Raw genomic sequence first — 10,372 nt, forward strand, 5'->3', positions numbered from 1 at the left:
TCTTGATCCTTCCTCTCCGTCGCCCCTCCTCCACCACAGTTCATAGGAGGATAATATCATTCCCCAAAGCTAGGTCAAAAATATATGGGGATTTATTTCGAATAAATACTGCGCTTTGAGTATATCAAACAATTTAATTAAAATACATACCAAGATACATTGATATTGATTGGTTACAGTGTTGCTATTTTCTGTATAAATATACTGTTCAAAACAAATGGGATTGATTGATTGATTGATTGATTTAAATTTGTATAGTTTGTATGGGTACAGTTCAAAGTTCAAACGAAAGTACAGATCAATACAAATATCAGCTAGATAAAACCTCAGTGAAGGCATGTCACTATGAAACATCCATGGTCCATGAGAGTCATTCATTGTAGGCCTAATAGGCCTATGCAGGCTTATTGGCTCATTTGGCCAGTGCAGTGGGAAAAATAAACTATAGCCTACTACTGCAAAGGCCACCGCTTGTCTATGTTGTAACTTTAACTTATACCAAGTTCTGACATTTTTGAGAGCACAAAGGCCATAGGGCAGCAAGAAGACCATCAAATAAATAAAACAATGATTTTAAGAAATGGAAATGAAATGATGAATTTAATTTAATTTTATGTTTTAGTATGTTACTGTCAGTGACAATGTCACACATTAAAAAGCTAGGCAGCAAGCTAGGCTGTGTGCACAATAGGAAACTAGTAGAAAGGTGCAAATCTGTGAAATTGGTTGCCGATATGGAATTTTCCATTTAACACAAACTATGTTTTCTTACATTAGTCACAAACTATGTTTCACTTTGTACCACTCAAGCGTGAGCACTGAGCAGGGCCTGTTCCTTCACATAGAGGGGCCAGAGGTCGTTTTGACCTATGTAGCTAGGATACTCCACAGTCCACTCCAGGCTCTTTCGAGCAGTTTGCTCATTATAGTGTTTTCTTCATGTTTGAGCGGTTCAAAGCCGAATGCATAGAGATAAGGAGTTTCACCCACTGCAGTGCACCCCCTCCCTCCTCCTACTTCTCTACCCTCCTGACTGTCTCTGTCTGTCTCCCTGTTCTTTTTTCTCTGACCAGAGGGGTGGGAACCGAATAACTAGTATATTGTGTATCATCATCATTTTATGCTTTTATGCTGTTTGAATATCTGCTCGGTGCACTTGGTCAGCCAGCATCCGTGTACTGTACACGTTAATAAACTTCACAGAAGACAATTCTTTGGTCATTCATTTATTCTCACACACGTTATAGTGTTCAGAAAAAAAGCAACATCATTTGGTGTCAGAAGTTTGGGATGCTGCGAATTGAGCTCCAAAGATCAAGCCGCAACTGACTGGCCATTACGGCGAATCGACGGCCCCAAGACGGAGAGATCTGGATGGGAAATCGCGACTGCATCTGTCGTTCAGTGCCTGGATTTAAAAGGACCTTGGCAACACTAATAACGGTGAGATTATTCCAAATTCCAAACAAGTTCCTGACAATTAAAAGGGGTTCTCAACGTTTTTGGCCGCGGACCCTCGGAAATGCTTTGGCAATGTCTCGGGACCCCCGCCCTGCCCCCTCCCGACCCCCAATATAAATTGACTGCTACAATAACCTTAATAATAGAGGCAAAACACCATAAATAAATACGGAAACCAGACATAATCAATAATTTGGGGACCCCCCAAAATAAATTGGCCACCCCCCGAGGGTTGAGAACCCCTGGCCTAGGGGATATTTCTTATGTGTTCCTACGCGCTCAGGGGGCCGGGCCGAATCCGGCGAGCCCCCCAACATCCGAAACGGTTGAGAAATGACAGAGTTACCGTGTGGGGGTCTCTGTACTGTACTGTACTGTACTGTACTGTACTGTACTGTACTGTACTGTACTGTACTGTACTGGCACACCTGAAATCATCATATATACAGTTAATATGTGCGTCTGTTTGTGTGTTAGGTTGCGCACAGATGATGAAAAACAGCCATGCTGTTTTCGTGCTCAGACCCAGGCAGTGGGCACCCACCCACCCACCCAGCCAGCCACCCACACAGCTCCGTAAGGGAGTGGTTGCACCACTCAAAAACCTTGCAGGAAAAGAGACAACGAGAGAGCTTTACAACAGAAAGAAAACTATTAGGAGGACTAACTATTAGGGCATTTGAACACCGATGCCAGTCACAATGTGGGACACCCTGTCCCACATTGTGACTGGCAGGCATTGGTGTTCAAATGCCCTACAATTTGTGGTACGCCTGAAAAGTCTTGGAAATGAGGGACTGTCCCACGCAAAGGGGGACTTCTGGTCACACTATTTACATTTATTACATATTGTGATGTCACTCCAGTCCAGACTCAATCTCTGAATGATCTCAGAGTGCATCAGTGGTCCATTGAAGGTCTGTGCATTATAACACTGTTCATTATTGTTCTCTATTAACACTCACATTACCTAAGGTTGCTAAAACCTCAGAAAGGAACCTTTGAAAGCAGATGCCATAAGATACATATCTTAGACCTACGGCTTCAAATGATTACTTGTGGTCTCTCTAAAAGTTCAATAAACCCATTAAACCCAATAAACCTCTCTCCATTGGCTCCCTGTTAAGAATAGATTTTAAGGTGCTTTTATTTGTTTTTAAATCACTTCACGGTCTCTCTCCCTCCTACCTCTCTGACCTAATTGTGCCCTACGCCCCATCTAGAGCATTAAGGTCTGCGGACAAGCTGCTGCTGGTCGAGCTCACGACTAGTAAGAGGCGTAGGGGTGATCGTGCTTTTGCGGCTGCGGACCCCAAACTTTTTTGGGGTCAAAACTCATCTGTTCTCCCTCGCCTTTAACTGCACCTGATTTACCTGTATATTGATTTCCTGCTCTGTGCTATTTAGGCTCTGTTTTATATTTTATTGTATCTTTTCATTGTTTTAAATTGTTATGCTCTACTGTCTTGTTTTACTCTGTTCAGCACTTTGGTCAGCTTTGGCTGTTGTAAAGGTGCTATACAAATAAAGTTTGATTTGATTTGATTTGATTTGATTATAAACATGGTCCAATGAGCTACATAAAACAAGAAATGTATGGACTTGCCCTGTCTTTAGTCACTGCAGCTGACACATGCTCATGTAAGCTAATCATTACAGATATAAAAGAGGGTTGTGACATAAAGTTTCACTTAATTCCTAACCCACTTTGAAATGCAGTACGAGGGAGAGAGGAGAGAGAGGAGTAAGCCGCCATGGACCAAGCACCTGGTAGACCAACATGGAGCAAACAGATAGAGTTTACCTTGGCTGGTATTGGCTCTGCTGTGGGCCTGGGCAATGTATGGAGGTTCCCATATCTGTGCTACAGGAGTGGAGGAGGTAAGTCAGCAATGTCTTTTTTTATTGCTATGATTCTAATAAGGCGTAGCAGGTTGAAGGTACACGCTTCTCTTCTCCATCAGCAGCCTTGACCACAGCATCTAATAGATTGGGTAAAATAACATTTCATCCATTACAATAAGTCCTGGAATGTAGCTTTATGAAACTAAAAATGAACGAAATTATAGAGGTGACCTTTGTACGGATGTCATAAAGCAGTTATCAGGTAAACAGAATCTCTTTAAACATCTACACACGTGGCCTGTAGTAAATCTGTTAGGCAATTTAAAGAGTGCCCCAGTCCTTAACGACTACAGCAATGCCGGGCCCCAGGCACAAATCAGCAGGGCACCATACAATTTTTCAAGGGGGCACTGTATTTATTTTTCCAACACCCATATGTATAAAAATATACTCGCCTATACAATAAACAGAGTCATGTGTTGAAAGTAGGATACAATTATGCAGCAGCACCAACAGCAAACAAATTATGTTGAGCATCATAATGTCCTCCGCCTATATTACGGTTGTCCAAAACCGCCCCAAAAAGGCCTCTGCCCGGGCTCTGGACAGGGCCCCTGCCCAGGGTCCATATATGGAGCTGGCCTGTTCTGACATCACACCACTCCATATTTGGGCATGCCTGACACAGAACTCCATAAGCTGGCCTGTTCTGACATCCCCGGTGTCGAGTGCCATTTTTGGGCAGAGGCCAAATGTAATGTTATGACATCACAATGTGTAGGACTCTGCCCGGGCTCTGAACAGGACCCCTGCCATATGGAGTTGGCCTGTTCTGACATTATTCTGACGTCTGCATAGACTCCATATGTGCATGCCTGACAAAGAACTCCATATATGGGCATAAAAGGGACACAGACTTAATATCTGGGTGGGGCATTCATTTCCAACTTGCATCGTTCCAAGTAGGCCAGTGCCCAATGGGCACCGCTGTAGAGGCTCCAACTGGCACTGCTCTAGTATTTACCAGTAAGACGTGCAAACGTGGGAAGCGAACGCAGCTCGTACATATTTAAGTTAGGTTATTTTTAAGTTAAGTTTTTAACTTAGCCATAACCATATAAGGAGTCCCCAAAGCAGCTATACGTCCAAATATGGAGTGTGTTGCATCAATCACAAACAAATCACTCAGCTCCATATATGGGCACAAAGGTGGGACACACAGACAGACAGACAGACAGACATGATCTGCTAGGTCTCATAGTAAGTGCTCACTGCATTCGCAACAATAACTAGAGCTGTGCCCATTGGGCACTGGCCTATTTGGAATGATGCAAGTTGGAAATGCATGCTCCAACCTGAACCTTTTATTATGTCTGTGTACCTTTTATGGCCCTATATGGAGTTATTTGTCAGGCATGCCCAAATAAGGAGTCTATGCAGACGTCAGAACACATTGTGATGTGAGAATAGGCCAGCTCCATATAGGGCGATCAGGTGTGACCCATTGGCTAATTTGGCCCCTGTCCAGAGCCTGGCCTTTAACCAGAGTCTGAGTTTAACCACCTTGGCTTCACCTCAGTGCATGTTAAACTCCCTGAAGGTGAATTATATCCCGACAATGACCACCTAGCCAGATATTATCCCACTTATTACATGGCTACCTAACATAAATTAATAAATTGACCCAAAACTCAACAAAAAAAGTATTCCATACATTTGCGCTGGCTGCGAGCTTAACTCGGAAAACAAGGAAGTGAGTTGATCAAATAGAATCCATTTGTCCATTGTGTGGCTGACTGGCTGTCCTGTTGGAAACAGCAGTAGGCTAAATCAAGCGGGACGCAGCTGGTGCTCAGAGGGTTTGATAAAGGCCTATTCATAGTCTGGATTTTCGGTGGTGAGGTGACCACCGGGGCTGAAATAACGTTGAGCGGTGGTGAGTAAAAACAGAGAGAAGGGCTGGAGTGGTGACGGTGCTTTGCTCTTCACCGCGGCTCGTGACGTCATGTTGATTTTGACACCTAACCACCGAAAATGTATGAGCCTTTAGGCAGCGGTCTATTATATAGCGGAGCGGACCGAGCGGTCATTATCAAGACATAACAGACCTCTGAATTCAGCGATTGACCAATCATAATCAAGCATTCAACCAAGCCATGTAATAAGATATAATCGGCATTACACAACCCTGTGACTTGAGGAGGTATGCAGGATTACTTTATTGGAAGGATAAAAATGCCGGGACACACATGTCCCAAACCTTTCTCCCTTCTGGCTCCAAAACTATGGAATGCACTTTTCATTGCAATCAGAACTGCAGACTCACTCTCAATCTTCCACCGTAGTCTGAAAACCCACCTACTTCTTAGAGATACATCAACTCATTTTAGAGGGGGCCCTCAATATACCATGGACATCAAGGTGAACTGGACTGATAATAACACAGAGGACCTCTAGAGTCTACAAGAAGGGCCAGAGCAAACTGTTCTTCCTGAGGAGGCTCAGGTCCTTTGGCTCTGTCTGTCTAAAGCACGTTGACTGGCACAGCGGTCAAAACATCCCAAATGATGCAAGCACAACCTTATGTTCCTATAAGGTTCCAACCTCTTTCAAGAACTTGGTAGAAGTGTGAGTCCGTTATCTTTCTACATGCTAGGTGCCTTCCTGGTGCCATATGTGCTCATGCTGGTGGTCCTGGGGATTCCTTTGCTCTTCATGGAGCTGAGTATAGGACAGTACATGAGGAGAGGACCTGTCCAAGCCTTGGCTAAAGTCTGCCCACTCTTCAAAGGTATGCATATCCCTGATATGTCCTAAGGGTAACCGGAACGCTCGCCCCCAAAACACTCACATGCCCCCATTTGTTTGCAGACTCCTAGAAGTTCTTGTATTCTTGTATTTGTTTTACTGAGGTTCAGTCAGACAACTCGATATTTATATTTTCATAAAACACTTATGCCATATAGGCCTACTGCCTACAGAACAACCCTAATTTAGGTATAGTTTTACTGAGGTTACATTTAGGAATAAGGTTAGGTTGAGGCATAGTTTTACAGAGGTTACGTTTAGGAATAGCTGGTGGCGACCATCCTGAGGCCGGAATGTGTTTTGGGGCGAGCATTCTTGTATTTGTGATCTTCCCATGTTTTCTTGGTGACCGATTATGTAATGATATTGCAAGATAATTTATGTGACATAATCACTGAAGCAGCAAAGATTATGCATAATTTATCATTAGTTGTGTGATTGACGCACACAGTAAATAGCATCTACATAGCTCCCAACGCATTGTGCTGCGAAACGTTGTGAAACATTGGGCTTGTAGAGTAGCTATTTTCCGTGCATGGCATTATAACATGACATAAAATATAAAGCATAAATCAGACTTGAGATGGCCAAACTTTACAAGTTCGGACATTTGCCTGATGAGGACCGAAAGGGTTGAAACGTTGCAGTTTTCTTTGCCATTAAATAAAGTACGTCTCTTGTGGAGCTCTAGAAAAGTGTGCAGATGTTTCTCCTTCCTCTTCAAACTTTACAATGCACATTTATATGACATGTCATTTGCCCTCAGGAGTGGGCATGGCGACAGTGGCCATTTCCTTCACCATGTGCACCTACTACAACGTCATCATTGCCTGGGCGTTATATTACATGTTCAGCTCCTTTCAGAGCCAGCTGCCCTGGCAAAGCTGCAACAACACCTGGAACACACCCAGCTGTACCACCTATGCCACCAATGGAAGCACAAACTCTTCCATGGCGAGCCAGCAATTCTTCAAGTATGGGTCACCATGTAGGAGAATCACTGGCCGTTGTTTGATGTGACTACATTCATGTAACAGTATAAGTAACATTATGGTTTGACCGTAAAGGATAGCTTTCTATATAGTTCTATAGTTGTGCTCACTAAAAACACAAAATCAAATACCGGTATGTCATGTCACAAATTTGGCTCTCTAGAGCTTTGTGGTTCATGTAAAAGGACAGACCACACCAATGATACTAGTCGCAACTCCTTGCAACAAAATAGTTTTAATGCCAGTCCACACCAAAGCAACTGCCATTGGGGATAATGGTTGCAAGCATGTTGCAAGGAGTTGCATTTGTGTGGAGTCTGTGGACTGGCCTTAATAACGGTTCAAAAACCCTGTTCAGATAACTCTGTTCAGATAAAATAATGTGTTTGAGGAAGGCCATTTGACTTCATGTGTACGGATTTCAATCTAAAACATAAATTAACTCAAACTGAAAAGGAGCCAGTGAAGTGTAAATCGTACATGGAAATGTCCCAGCCACGTTAGTGGTTGCTACAGAATATCTGTATGATATGAACCCATTTATTCATGGGAGGCTATTGAAGAGAGATTTTCTAACTATGATATAAAGTGACTTACTGTTATACTTGAGTAAGTACAAACCATAATAATACACAGTAATAAGCAATGGTTGCACGATGGCCTAAGTCTAACGTGCTTACCTGTAGGTGTGCCCATTTTATTGGAACATTTACATAAAAATGAAATGTGACCAGTGTTTTCCTGCATGGTTTTGTTGTAGTTTTAAAATGTTGGAGAGAACAGGGGGAGTGGAGGAGACGGGAGTCTTACGTTGGGAGCTGTTCCTGCTACTGCTGCTGGCCTGGATCCTCAACTACTTTTGCATCTTCAAGGGGGTGAAGTCAACGGGCAAGGTGAGAAAATAAACAGAGAAATAAATTAGTGGAATTAATGGTAAATAACAACCAGTCATGTGTATCTGTGCTGTGCTGTGTGCTGTGTTTGTGTGCGTGTGTGTAATCCCACATTTAGGTGGTGTACTTCACAGCACCGTTCCCATATGTAATCCTGTTGGCTCTACTGATAAATAATGTCCAGCTGCCTGGAGCTGTGGATGGGATATCCTTCTACATTATCCCAGACTGGAATAAACTGGGGTCTGTGGAGGTAAGAGAAGGCCGAGTGCTTGCAGGTTGCTTTTCACATGAAGCCCCAACACAATCACTCTGCCCTGAAGAGACACTCTCACCTTTGTATTTTTAAATTAAAGCGGACATTTTTTTATCTCGAATCGTTGCTTCTGGGGGGGGGGGGGGGGTCCCGGGAACACAATATGTTGAGGTCGACCGCCGACCACTGGCGGCCAAATATATTGTGCAATGATTTTGTCAGATACATATGATTTTGGGGTACTTGACATGAAATAGTTTGGAGAGGGCACTGATCTCAGATATTAACGGGTTATGATTAACAGGTTAGTCACCATGACATGGAATCCAATTAGATTCTGACAGCAATGTATTGTTCCACAGTTTGGGAGCCAGGAGGGATACGATTCTAGGACGTGTGGGGCATTGGCCAGGGCGTTTGGGCATAAACAGCTTAACTGTGTTAGCTGGTCTTGTGAGCAGGGAGGGTGGTGGAGTTAGATCATGTCCTGAAGGTATACGGGTGCCATGCCCTTATTTTCCCTGTAGCCTGATATGTGTACAGTACACATACCTCCATAATGTGCAGTATGCATATATGGTGGTAAAGATTTTGCATTGGCATCAATATTGCCGTTACTAAGAGCTTTTGAATATAGGATACGTATAAGCTTTCTTTTGCAGGTATGGGTCAATGCTGCAGCTCAAATCTTCAACTCCATTGGCATAGGTTTTGGCTCTCTTTTGGCCATGTCTAGCTATAACAACTTCAACAACAACATTTTGAAGTAAGCTGGGAATCCTAACCAACTCCAACCCACTCTCTTTTAAAAACGAAGATGTGTGAGCCATTAAAGAGACCTAAATCTAAAGAACATCCTATCTCCCCACAGGGATACCTTGACTATAGCGCTCATCAACTCCTTTACCAGCATCCTGGCTGGATTCGTCATATTCTCTGCTTTTGGCTACATGTCCCATTTGCAGGACATTCCCGTTAGTGACATAGCCGTGGACGGTAAGAACAAAATAACAAGTTCCTCTATGTTGCATAATGAACGTGCCACTTGTAAAAAATAGATGCCGCTTCGTCATTATTGTTTTAAGCAGTGTCCCATCATGTGCGTATAAAAAATACTGTAACACTTGCTATGCAGTCCATGTCTATAACGCATTAAACTGTTTTAGACTGCAAGGTGTCGTTAAATGTCCCAGAAGCTATACTGCCAAGAGATAACCTGTATCCAGGAAGTAACCCAACTGTAAACTAAACTGTAATTGTTTATCATCAATCATCATCTGTACTCTACCACAGTGCAATAGAACAACGTTCATCCTGGCTTCTCTATTTTGGCCATGTCATTATAGAATATAGGTGAAAACCTTTGAAAATCCTTTGAAAATAGCAGATCTACAAGCTCACAAGTTACATCCTGGACACGTTGAGCTTGTAGAGCAACAAATGTTCTTATCAGTAAATTATCGGTAAATGAAAGTGGTTAATATAATAACTCATTTGAATAAGTGACTGAACTAACTAGTCAATGTTACCTTTACTGTTATGACACAGTGATATGTAGTGTTTGTACTGTATATTACAGGTCCAGGTCTGGTTTTTGTGGTCTATCCTCAAGCTTTGGCCACAATGCCAGTGGCTCCACTCTGGGCTGTGATGTTTTTCTTCATGCTGCTATGCCTTGGCCTGGACAGCCAGGTAAATACTACCTACTGTATCTCTTTCTATCTCTCTCTCTCTCTCTCTCTCTCTCTGGGTACACAGACTACAGACTACACACACACACACACACACACACACACACACACACACACACACACACGCGCGCGCACACACACGGATGGGCACATGTGAGCACAGAATCCAGTTCTCAAGAAAGCATTTACCATATGTGTGTATTATATATTGACCTTGACCTGCATATGGATAACAGTGGAGTAAAGGTTCAATCTTTAATCTGATATTATAAAGTTAACTCTTTGGTAATCAACACTGACTCACAATGGCTGTGACGATTTCCAAAAATATATATAATGGACACTGAGAGACCAACCTTGAAGCTAACAAATGTCCACAAAAGAATCTCATGGAGTCTTAAAAGGTTTCATGACATTTGTCACTCC

Source organism: Protomyctophum bolini (assembly GCF_963924005.1).
Source record: "Protomyctophum bolini genome assembly, chromosome: 13".
NCBI lineage: Eukaryota > Metazoa > Chordata > Actinopteri > Myctophiformes > Myctophidae > Protomyctophum > Protomyctophum bolini.